The 14,094-nt window shown below is 34.1% G+C and overlaps 1 long non-coding RNA gene across 1 annotated transcript in view; it reads right to left on the bottom strand.

Moving 5' to 3' along the window:
- Window positions 1-13,798, bottom strand: part of LOC118766329 — a 22,361-nt gene extending 8,563 nt beyond the window's left edge. Inside the window, exons 1-3 of the long non-coding RNA XR_005002265.1 lie at window positions 13,763-13,798; window positions 2,998-3,000; window positions 708-712 (exon numbers count right to left, since the gene is read on the bottom strand). This is a non-coding gene — a long non-coding RNA (uncharacterized LOC118766329). The remainder of the gene's footprint in view (window positions 1-707; window positions 713-2,997; window positions 3,001-13,762) is intronic.
- Between the last annotated feature and the right edge of the window lie 296 nt (window positions 13,799-14,094).

The raw sequence follows: 14,094 nt of genomic DNA on the forward strand, positions 1-14,094 counted from the left end.
GATCGCAGAGCAATTTGAAATGAAGTGTTTTGCTCAAGAACACAATGCAATGCCTTGTATGGGAATTGAACCCATGATCTTGCGATCATGAGTGCAACATACTAACCACTAAACCATGTACCTTCACCACCCTCTATTTACATAATATCGAGGTCTCTTTTTTTTTTGTTGTTGTCTTACCACACTCTTGGAGTGGTTGGCGTTAGGAAAGGCATCCAGCTGTAGAAACTCTGCCAGATCAAGATTGGAGCCTGGTGCATCCATCTGGTTTGCCAGTCCTCAGTGAAATCATCCAACCCATGCTAGCATGGAAAGCGGAAGTTAAACAATGATGATGATGATATATATATATTATAAATATATATATATATATATATATATATATATACATATATATACATATATATATATACATATATATACATGCATATATATACATATATATATACACATAATATATACACACAAATATATATATATATATACATACATATATATATATAACATATATATATATAATACATATACATATACATATACATATATATATACATATACATATATATATATACATATACATATACATATATATATATATACATACATATATATATATATATATAATGGTCTTCTTCTAGTTTCCATCTACCAGATTCACTTGCAAGATTGCTTGATTTTGGTCAGCCCAAACCTATAGTAGAATATACTGTCACTCCACCGGTTATGATGATGATGAGAGTTTCAGCTGATCCGATTAATGGAACAAACTGTTCATGAAATTAACATCCAAGTGGCTGAGTACTCCACTGACACATGTACTCTTAACGTAGTTCTCAGGGAGATTCAGTGTGACACAGAGTGTGACAAGGCTGGCCCCTTTGAAATATAGGTACTACTCATTTTTGCCAGCTGAGTGGACTGGAGCAAAGTGAAATAAAGTCTCTTGCTCAATGACACAACGCGTCGCCAGGAATTGAACTCACGACTTTATGATTGTCAATCAAATACACTAACCACCAAGCCATGTACCTTCACGCCACTTACCCAAAGAGACACACAGTGAGACTGACCTCAGAACCATGTGATGTCATTAAGCAAACTTATTATCACAAAGTTCTGCCGGCCCCTGTAGCTATGCTTGCATCTGTCAAGGTGATTTAATAGGAGACAGAACTATTCAGAAATTCAATCCTTTACATATATTTTGGTAGCAAGAACAATATTAGCCATGCTATTTAGAAAGCTGAAATTTTAGAATAAAGGAACCATCAGAAATACATTTGACAGAGATTCTATCATTAAATTAAGTTATTGAATTATCTACATTTATTTCCTTTGTACGTTACAACCATTTAAATTAAGTCTAACAATTGAAAGCATATAAAATCTATTGACTTCCTAGCTGTGCTTTGATAATGTAATAGAGCATATGCAGTTCTATTTTAAATCATTACATGCTCGAGTATTAGACACTTTTATACTATGTATGTATATATATATAGCATATATGTATGTATATAACAACAGTAAAGTATGATCTTGGGATCCAAAAGTAGGAAAGTAATAAGCTTCAAGCTCATGCATATATATTATATTTGTGTGAAACGTTATATTTTTGATTACCTACATAAATATGTGTGTGTGTGTATGTGTGTGTGTATGTATGCATGTATGTATATATATATATATATATATATATATATATATATATTTAAGTAGGTGAATGAATTATCCTAGTATTGATAATTTGGTTAATCGATACCTGGGTAGCAAATTCACATCAGAAAACACGGTTGAAGCTACATGCCAAGGGTAGAAACCCCGTGTTCTTGTGTGGTAATTTGTGTATTATTTAAAATGAATAAAAGAATGGAGCTGAACGAAGATTTTAACACAATTCCTTTACTTTCAACACATGTCTTTCCTGATGAGAAGATGGCATAATGCACACTTTATTCCTTCGGAATTAAGAATATGCAGTCTTCGAAACATGTGTTGAAAGTAAAGGAATTGTGTTAAAATCTTCGTTCGACTCCATTCTTTTATTCATTTTAAATATATATATATATATGGTGCAGGAGTGGCTGTGTGGTAAGTAGCGTGCTTACCAACCACATGGTTCCGGGTTCAGTCCCTCTGCATGTCACCTTGGGCAAGTCTCTTCTACTATAGCCTCGGGCCGACCAAAGAAAGAAGCCCATCGTATATATGTATATGTATATATATATATATATTTGTGTATGTGTGCTTGTGTGTCTGTGTTTGTCTCCTACAACATTGCTTCACAACCGATGCTGGTGTGGTTACATCCCCGTAATGTAGCAGTTTGGCAAAAGAGACCGATAGAATAAGAACTAGGCTTACAAAGAATAAGTCCTGGGGTCGATTTGCTCGACTAAAGGTGGTGCTCCAGCATGCAGTCAAATGATTGAAGCAAGTAAACGAGTATATATATATATATATATATATATATATATATAAAACAAAGTAAAGTTGTAAAGTATTGCATGAGTGGAAATATATATGAAAGAAGGTTTGAAAATGCCATTTTTGCTAGCTGAGTGGACTGGAGCAACGTGAAATGAAGTGTCTTGCTCAACAACACAATGCATCAACCAGCCCAGGAATTGAAACCACAATCTTACGATCATGAGTCCCACACCTTACCCACAAAGCCATGCTTTTCCAATCACATTTGTTGGCACTACTCTAATTCTATCTGGAGCACTCAGTAAACCATGTTCTTGAGAGGACACCTTAACCCTTTAGTGTTCGCATTATTCTGCCAAAATTAATCCTTTTTATCCACATTGTTTGAACTAATCATGCATTATTTGAGCTTTGAGATTTTTGAGTGGGTAGCTGTTAATTTTTAAACGATATTGTAGGGCTGGTGTGAGGACCAGATCAGGCAAGTTTGACATAAAACAGGCCAGAATACTTTTTGGCCGATATGGCCGGTTTGAATGCTAAAGGGTTAATTCTTACAGAAGATACGACCTCTTCCTTGTGATAATGCAATGATCACCAATACCATTTGCAAAGTCATTGATGCTTGGAAAGGCATCCAATTAAAGAAGTGAAGCTGAAAAACAAGTTATTCAGAAGAGTAAGATATGGTCTCGAACCCATTTCAGAAAGTGCATGCTAGCATCTAAGTGGACTTAGAATTCTAATGATTTATGTATATGAACTTATATATATATATATATATAGATATCACATAAAACATTTATGATCATTTATGTAAATGCATAACTTAATATTCTGTACATTTGGTGTGAGAGAGGAGAAAGAAGAAAGAGAGAGGAAGGAAGATAAATAGATGTGTATGTATATATATGTGTATATATATATATATATATATATATATTATATAATATAGCTACAGATATAATATATATATATATATATCTATAGCTATATATATATATAGCTATATATATATATATAAATATACATATATATAATATATATAGCTTAGATATATATTTATATATGTATATATATAATATATAAATGTATATGTATATATTCTATATGTATATAGATGTGTGTGTATAGGTATACATATGCACATGCATAGATATATGTATATATATATATACATATATATATATGCATATATATACATATTTACATGTATACATACATACACACGCACACACATTTAATGTCTTCCCATGCAGTTTGGAATCAATAATAAAAGAAACACAGTTATGGAAATATGGGAAGCATCCTGAAATATCGAAGTGTAATGTACAATTACGAGTGAATTAATTCAAGTGAAATGTCCCAACCACATGACATTATGAAATTATTAAATTGTATTACAACCTATAAAGGGAAATTTGAAATTACATTATATTTCCAGCACTTTCTCATTTATAATATTGTATGTAATTCTCTCCCATATGAAATGTGAGCAATTTCATTAGCTTTGAAACATATATAATGGTGCGGGCGTGGCTGTGTGGTTTAGAAGTTTCCCTCGCAGTGGTATGTTTCTGGGTTCAATCTCATTTGGTGGCAATTTGTGTCGCAGTCGTATTTATTATTTGATATTTATAATCAAATATGTCCAGACATGAATCCCAAGGATTTTGCCATCAGGTCCATCTTAGAGTCTTATGTTTCTGCTTATTCCTATTCAAATGTGTTAGATCTGAAGAAAGCCAATCTGTCTTCACGGTTCATTGACCACCAGTTTGCAGGCCACGATCAAGGTAAGAGGTGATCATTTGGAAATGTAATTACTGCAATGGATTGACAATTTACATTAGAATGTGCGTGCCAAATATCATTATCCTACTGTAAGTTTATTTTGAATATATTAAGAAATATCACTGGATAAATCTTTTTTGGGGGCTCCCTGTATATCACCTTTCTTTTGTTCTTCAGGCAGACAAGACTGAGACTGGTCTTAAAATGTTGTGGTTAAAATCTGCTTGCACATTAATTTCATGAGCAGGCTGTTCTGCCAATTGAATCAACTGAAGCATTCTTCACCATAACCAACCCTTCTTCATCGTAACCAGCCATTTTTCATTGTAATCTATCGTAATTCACTGTAACCAACCATTCTTCACCATAAACAACCATTCTTCGCCATGACCAACCATTCACAGCTGTGACCAAACATTCTTCGCCTAAACCAACCATTCTTCGCTTTAACCAACCATTCTTCACTATAAACAACCATTCTTCAGCATAAACAACCATTCTTCACTCTAACCAAACATTCTTCACTCTAACCAACCATTCTCAGCCATGACCAAACATTCTTCGCCTAAACCAACCATTCTTCACCGTAATCAACCATTCTTCACCATAAACAACCATTCTTCACTGTAACCAACCATTCTTTGCCATAACCAGCCATTCTCCACCAAAACCAACCATTCTTCACCATAACCATTCTTCACCATAAACAACCATTCTTTGCCATAACATATCATTCTTTAGTATAACTAACCATTCTTCACTGCATCCAGCCATTCTTGGCTGTAACCAACCATTCTTCACAATAACCAACCATTCTCCACCAAAACCAACCATTCTTCACCATAAACAACCATTCCTCACCATAAACAACCATTCTTTGCCATAACATACCATTCTTCACCGCGTCCAGTCATTCTTGGCTGTAACCACCCATTGCTCACCGTAACCAACCATTCTTCGTCATAACCAGGAGAGCCTAGCCATATCATTTGGTTCATTTATGTGGGGGGCTTTTTTTATGTACGAATTCCACTCTCCTTTCAGAAATAGCTTATTAGTTTTAATATACATTCATTATTATTAATGTGGCACAATCATTCAAATGACAATAATATTTTAATAAACATATTTTTCGCATCATACATTACAAAAGAAATATGTTTTGCAGCAATAAAGTATGAAGGACGAGATAGTGACAATTATTCTCAAAAGCCTTATTTGTAATGTTGGCAAAGTCAATATGTATTACAACAGCTTTATTAACAATGAATAAGGGAACAATATGAAATGCCAGTAGAGTTTGTGTGGCGCCAGAGGTGTCAGAAAAACCAACATGCATACTATGTATGTGTGTATATATATATATATGTGTGTATTAAATGATACATATATACTTATATGTATAAATATATATATATATATATATACATATGTACTTATATATATATATATATATATATATATATATTATATATAATAACTTAAGTACTTAATTCAACTGAATCTTAATTATATCTAGATAGATATATAGATAGATATACATATATTTATATATACATATATATATACATACATATATATACATATACATACATATACATACATATATATATACATATATATATATACATATATATATACATACATATATATACATGCATATATCGATACATATATACATATATATGCACATATCTATATATATATATATATATATATATATATATATATATATATATATATATTATACATATATCTATACAAATATACATATATATGCCTATGTCTATATATATATATATATATATATATATATATACATACATACACATATATACATATATCTATACAAATATACATATATATGCCTATATATATATATATATATATATATATATATATATATATATATATATACATATACATACATATATATATATACATACATACACATTTATATATACATACGTACATAACTATGCAGATTTGTTTTATGGAATGTTTGCACAGTTTCATTTGCAATGTCATTCATATGACTAGAGTCCATTTTGACACAGAAGTACATAAATGTCAAATACAAAATATTTCCATTTGGCTTAGTGTGTATAGACAAAGTAAAGGGAAAAGAGGTCATACCTTTGAGTATATAAATTCATAATGTTCTTTTACAATGACTGAGATAACAAAAGATTTCCACTTGAGACAGCATTTTACATTTGCATGTCCTTTCAAATTAGAGAGATTACTGTCAAAATTTATATGCTTCACTTAAGATATTCTCAACATCTTCTTTTCCTTTGACCATTGACCAAAAGGTACTTTAATTTACCTTCTTAAAATGAACCTAGGTTTTTTCTTTCTTCTTTTGTTCTTTTAAGACACTTTATAACAGCAATCATAGATTTATTCATGACTTAACTTCATAAATGCCTTCATTGGTCACTTTTAATCATGTGTCTACCTATGTATTATACAGGTCTGGGCAAGATTTTTTCCTGGAAGATAGGCAGTTACCCATCCATGCAGTATTCTCTTGTGTATGCCACTAATGTTTATCCAAGGCTGCTGACTTGGGCTGGAGCAACTTGGCACCGGTGATACTGCAAGTATTACAAGTTAAGGCACTGACCATCCACCCAGACACATCTTTGTATAAACTCCAAAAGGAGAAAAGGTAACATTAAATTTGCTAAAATTTGGACTCAAACGACACTGCTAATTTGCTGCCTTCTGAACTTCCTAAGTCTATTTTACTGATTATTTACACACATACACACACACACACACACACACACATGCACATGCACTTACATATACATAGGTCCATACTTACATATATATAGAAGGTGAAGATCCCACTTTTGTCATGAATGACCATGGGATTGCACCTAGAAAGTTCCCATCCAAGACACAAGTACAGGCAAGGTTCTTTATGGAAGACCAGCATTCACTCATGCTGTTATCCATGCATAACAGCCTCCCATCTCTATGCCACCAATGTTGTCCAAGGGAAGGCATATATATATATATATATATATGTGTGGTGTGTGTGTGTGTGTGTCTATGCATGTATATATATATATATATATATATATATATATATATATTCTTTCCTTTATTTTATTTTTTTATTTGTTTCAGTCATTTGACTGTGGTCATGTTGGCACACTGCCTTTAGTCGAACAAATCAACCCCAGGACTTATTTTTTTAAAGTCTAGTACTTATTCTATTGGTATCCTTTGGCAAACCGTTAAGTTACGGGGACATGGACACACCAGCATCGGTTGTCAATCAATGCTCGGGAACAAACATAGACACACAAACACAGACACACACACATGCACACACACACATACATATATATATACGACAGGCTTCTTCCAGTTTCCGTCTACCAAATCCACTCACAAGGCTTTGGCCAGCCTGAGACTATAGTAGAAGACACTTTCCCAAGGTGTCATGTAGTAGGACTGAACCCAGAACCATATGGTTGGTAACCAAGCTACTTACCACACAGCCACTCCTGTGCATATATATATAAGAGGGAGTCCAAAATTATTCACACTTTTGCCATAACATATCTGTATTATTGTCACACTGCCTCCAGCATATGTCTGCCTATTGTTGGTAGTATTGTGGTCATGTGATCAAAGTTTGAGTCTGATCTTGCCATTTTTCGTTCTGGCTCTACAGTGCAAGCATAGCTGCTTCATTAGCAATTTGCACCAAAGAAGAGCAAAGAGCAGTGACCCAATTTCTCTGGAAAAGGAGTGTACAATCAACAGTACAAGACATAGTGCTTTGCTGACCAATAAACTGAAGCTAGAAATTTGCACCAAATGCCGAAACCTATTGTCAAAGAAAGATCTGTTGTCGCATGACAATGCACACCTACACCCGGCTGGTGAGGCCATTGAAACCGTTAACGAATTGGATTTTGAGGTGGTGGAACATCTCACCTACAGCCCAGATCTTACCCCTTCCGACTGTCATGTCTTTGGACTGCTCAAAGATTGTTTACGAGGTCATCGATTGCCTAAGGATGAAGATGTGAAGGGAGAGGTGCATAAATGGTTGAAAAAACAAGAGTGCATATAATTTTTGACTATATATATATATATATATTATATATATATATATAGAGAGAGAGAGAGAGAGAGAGAGGGAGAAAGGGACAAATAGGTAGATAGATAGATAGATAGATAGATATATACCCATGCATATCAGCCTCGCCTCTCCATGCCACTGATGTAGGCATATGTGTGTGTGTGTGTGTGTATGTGTGTAGATATATATATATATATATGTATGTATGGATGTATGCATATGTATATATATATATGTATATATTATGTATGTGTGTGTGTGTATGTATATATATATATATATATATATATATGTATGTATGTATGTATGGATGTATGCATATGTATATATATATATATATATATTATGTATGTATGTGTGTGTGTGTGTATATATATATATATATATAAAACCAAGAGTATTTGAAAAGATTAATCAAAAGTACATGCACAGATTAAGAAAGAAATCTTTTTCCAAAAAGGTTAGTAGCATCATGATAAGGGATTAAGATTTTATACATTTTGTAAAAGATAATTTTTTTTTTTTAAATCCTCTATACACTTAAAAAGTGAATTAAGTAATTTTTGGAAAGACTTTTAACTACATATATACATATATATATATTATATATATATATATTATAATATTTTTGATACCATATATTTAATGCAAGTGCTTTTTCTTAAATACTTTCAAGTGTATTTCATCCAGGGTAAGTTATTTTGAGATATTGTCTGTAAAAATTAACTGTATATCTGAAAACCAGCTGAAACGAATCACCCACAGGTGAATGAGAGCATTAGACATCGATATTTTGCTATCATTTTAGCTCATTGGTACTGTGTACTGGAATATTCCTCTAATTAGATTCAAATTACTGTCTGAGAAATATGCAAATAATGTAAAAAATCTATCTTCTGATGAGTAATAGTTCCACAGAAGTGAATTTTGCGTTAGAAGCAGTTCTGATAATGTAAGCATTATTGATGTCACACACTTAATTCATGTATTTTGTTTACATGCTTTCAGATAGTGGAATTTTATATATATATATATACACTCACATATACAGTCATAGCCAAAACTTTGGAACTTAGGTCTGAAAATTTGAATTTTTATATTAAATGCCATAAGTTATATTTGGTCAGAGCATATACTGGGCATAACAATTTTAATTTTTAAAAAGTGTTCCAAACTTTTGCCCACAGCTGTGTGTGTGTGTATGTATATATATATATATATATATACATATAAGTATTCAAAATAAATACTTGTAAAGATGTTATTATTGTTATGATTATTATTATTATTATTATTATTATTATTATTATTATTATTATTTTACGGAGATGTACTTGCATAACAAGTGATTTGATCTGAGATCGTGTGCTGAAACGAAAACAATTGCAGCGTGGAAGGTGTTTGTAAACCCTTTAAGAAACACACAAAAGCCGTTCGATTCACTTCAACATTTAAGTTTAATTTGTCAAAATATTTTCTTCGCTAAAATCCGCGACCTGTTCACTGACAAAAATCCCCACGGATGCAGCACGGATTTTTGTCAGTGAACAGGTCGCGGATTTTAGCGACGAAAATATTTTGACAAATTAAACTTAAATGTTGAAGTGAATTGAACGGCTTTTGTGTGTTTCTTAAATGGCTTACAAACACCTTCCACGCTGCAATTGTATTATTATTATTATTATTGTCGGTAAATCTAAATAATTGATAGCCATTACATAAGTGGCAGCATGTGATGTTAGCATTAAACAGCTATATAATAAATCCTTAATTATATTAGAGGGTACACGAAGCACCAGCCTGCTAGAGAGTGGGGGGGGGTATTTCCACTCTCTAGCAAGCTGGTGCTTCATATGCCCGGTAATTTAATTAAGAATTTATATATAAATATATACATGGACCACTGAGCTCAACACGTTTTTTTTTCATTCCCTCTCTGTTTATTTCCCACAGTTTGGAAAGTCTTACTGGCAAAAATTTGAAATTACTGTTGCTATTATATTTTCCAGTATACAAGTCAAATTTTTCAGACCAAAATTTACTAGCAAAATAGGGTGGTCATCTTATATATTATGTACATTAAGATAACTTTGAAGAACCAAAAATCCCGTGTAAAATACATGATAGTGACGATGTTTGGATGTTTAACCCTTTTGATACCAACCCAGCTGAAACCATCTCTCTGGCTCTGTAGTGCAAATGTCTTGTTTTCATAAGTTTTGAATTAAAATCTTCCACCAAACCTTAGTCACAATTTATGTTCCTAACATCACCTTAATTATAACTAAGTTATTTTACTAAATTCTTTGTAATATTTAAAATCATTTGAAAGAAACACAGAGCATTTCAACAGAAATATGGTAACAAAAGGGTTAACAAATGATTAATTTAACCCTTTCAATACCAACCCGGCTGAAACCAGCTCTCTGGCTCTGTAGTACAAATGTCTTGTTTTCATAAGTTTTTAATTAAAACCTTCCACCAAACCTTAGTCACAATTTATGTTCTTAACACTAGCTTAATGATAACTAAGTTATTTTACTAAATTCTTTGTTATATTTAAAATTAATTGAAAGCAACACAGAGCATCTCAAAATAAATATGTTTACGAAAAGATTAATCTACAATTGATGACTGCCTTTGGTCATGAATGTCAATGAAATTGCATCTAGAAAGTTCCTCTCCAAGATGCGAGTGTGGGTGTGAAGGCGGCGAGGTGGCAGAACCGTTAGCACACCGGGCGAAACGCTTAGCGGTATTTCGTCTGCCACTACATTCTGAGTTCAAATTCCGCCAAGGTTGACTTTGCCTTTCATCCTTTAGGGGTCAATTAAGTAAGTACCAGTTACGCACTGGGGTCGATATAATCAACTTAATCTGTTTGTCTGTCCTTGTTTGTCCCCTCTGTGTAGCTCCTTGTGGGCAGTAAAGAAATAAGATGTGAGTGTAGGCAAGATTGTTTTGTGGAAGACCAGCAGTCACCCATGCATACCAGTCTCCCCTCATCACACCTCCAAGTTTGACTATGGGAAAAGCAAGAGCTGATACAGCTTGGTACCAGAGACAGAGCAACTCATTTTTACAGCCAAGTGAACTGGAGAAATGTAAAATAAAGTGACTTGCTCAAGAGCACAACACACAGCTCAGTCCAGGACTCACAACCACATAGTTGTAATTCTGATGCTCTAACCACTAAGCCATGCACCTTCACAATGTTTAAACCACATGTTGTACTATATACTATGATGACTAGTATGCCAGAAAATATGGTATTCGAAGAAGTACATATTTCACTATGAACCAGTGATGTACTGAGGAAGAATTAGTTTTATTTGGTTTAACCCTTAGATGTTCTTTGAGCTTTCTTTACGTTTTTGAGATATACTGTATATTCATAACAAGTATTTCAAATAAAAACTAATAATAGGATGTGTTGAATGCTTATTTAGAAAAAAAAATTGTCGATTGCTTCAGGAACATTTAGGAAAGTATAATAAAGTTTGGTTGTAGATAGAAGGCAATAGTTCAAAGATCATACCATAGAGCAAATTGACAGACAAAAATTTTACATTTTCGGTAAAGCTAAAACCAATTTCAGATTTTATGCTAGAATGTGTTTGGTATTGTTCAAATGACTTATACCTCTAACTTGTGATGTCTTCTTAGTACACTGGCAATAAAGATAAACTTCTTGAGTGTCAAGAAATTTGTGAAATCATAATAGACATTATTGCCAAAAATATGACATTAAGTGAATCATAGAATCTAGTTGCAATGATGTAACGACTCTAAAGAATGACTAAAATTATTTCTTTTGCAATAATGATAATAATTTTTTTTCTACTATAGCACAAGAAATTTTGCAGAGTAAGAGCTAGCAGATTACATCAGCCTCGATGCTCAAGTGAGCCTGGAAGGATGGAAGTCAAAGTCAAACTTAGCAGAATATGAACACAGAACGTAAAACCAAAACCAAAGTTCTCTACGCATTTTATGCCAGCTTGTCACCAATTTTTTTTTTTTTTTTAAATAATAATACTGATGAAATCTCTTGATTTAAATCTTTATTGGAATCTTTAAGGAAATCTGATAAAATTTGTGTCACAATCTCTCAAAAACGATGGTTAACATAGGATGGCTATATCCTTAATTAAACGATAAACGTCACCCTTTTCAAGCCTAGCCAGGCTCATGGGCCCGGTTTCCCGGTTTCTGTGGCGTAGTGTTCCCCCCCCCCCGCCCCAGCTGGACAGGACGCCGGTCCATCGCAGCATTACTCAAGAAACAGGAACAGAGAGTGAAAGAAAGTTGTGGCGAAAGAGTACAACAGGGGTCACCACCACCCCCTGCTGGAGCCTCGTGGATCTTTTAGGTGTTTTCGCTCAATAAACACACACAACGCCCAGTCTGGGAATCGAAACTGCGATCCTCCGACCGCGAGTCCGCTGCCCTAACCACTGGGTCATTGTGCCTCCACATATCCTTAATTACTATAATTTAAATGACTATGATTATCATCCCTTCATCTATATTCAAAAACGCAAATTCATAGCATTCTATATAAATCAAATGATGACATTTTACAAAATACCAACAGTGGCAGTGTGGTAAGTAGCTTGCTAACCAACCACATGGTTCTGGGTTCAGTCCCACTGCGTGGCATCTTGGGCAAGTGTCTTCAGCTATAGCCCCAGGCCGACCAATGCCTTGTGAGTGGATTTGGTTGACAGAAACTGAAAGAAGCCTGTCGTATATATGTATATTTATATATGTATGTGTGTATGTTTGTGTGTCTGTGTTTGTTCCCCTAGCATTGCTTGACAACCGATGCTGGTGTGTTTACGTCCCTGTCACTTAGCGGTTCGGCAAAAAGAGACCGATAGAATAAGTACTGGGCTTACAAAAAGAATAAGTCCCAGGGTCGGGTTGCTCGACTAAAGGCGGTGCTCCAGCATGGCCACAGTCAAATGACTGAAACAAGTAAAAGAGTAAAAGAGTAGATATTTTACTAATGTTTTATCTGATATATATTTAAGATAGATCTGTCCACTCAAAAGTACCTTGGATCGTAGGGCAACATGCCATGCTTGAGGAGACCCATTGAATCAAGTACATCAACATCAACATCAACAATATCAAAATCAAATCAAATGGAAATTGTAGTTGAGCCCCGTGTCAGTAGCACGTAACAAGCACCATCTGAACGTGGCCAATGCCAGAGCCACTTTGACTGGCTACTGTAAAAAGCCCCATCCGATCGTGGTTGATGCCAGCTCCTCTGGCCCCTTGTGCTAGTGGCATGTAAAAAGCACCCACAACTACTACACTCTCGAAATGGTTGGAGTTAGGAAGGGCATCCAGCTGTAGAAAAACTGCCAGATCAGATTGGGGCCTGGTGCAGCCTCCTGGCTTCCCAGACCCCAGTCGAACCGTCCAATCCATGCCGGCATGGAAAACGGACGTTAAACGATAATGATGATGATGATGATTTGAAAGACAATTATTGTATTCTGATGTATATTAGTTGTTCAACCAGTATACGAGAGAACCTCTCTGTGCCAGTGATTGTACAAATGAATACAACTTTAGGTAGAAAGAGAACTTTCTGTAGTACTGGTGTGAGAATAAAATGCATCCAGTACATTTTATTGTGTGGAGGCACATGGCCTAGTAGTTAGAGCAGCGGATTCGGGATCACAGGTTCGAATCTCAGACCGGGCGATGTGTGTGTTTATGAGCGAAACACCTAAGCTCCACATTGC

Source organism: Octopus sinensis, linkage group LG15, assembly GCF_006345805.1.
Source record: "Octopus sinensis linkage group LG15, ASM634580v1, whole genome shotgun sequence".
In the NCBI taxonomy this organism is placed as follows: domain Eukaryota; kingdom Metazoa; phylum Mollusca; class Cephalopoda; order Octopoda; family Octopodidae; genus Octopus; species Octopus sinensis.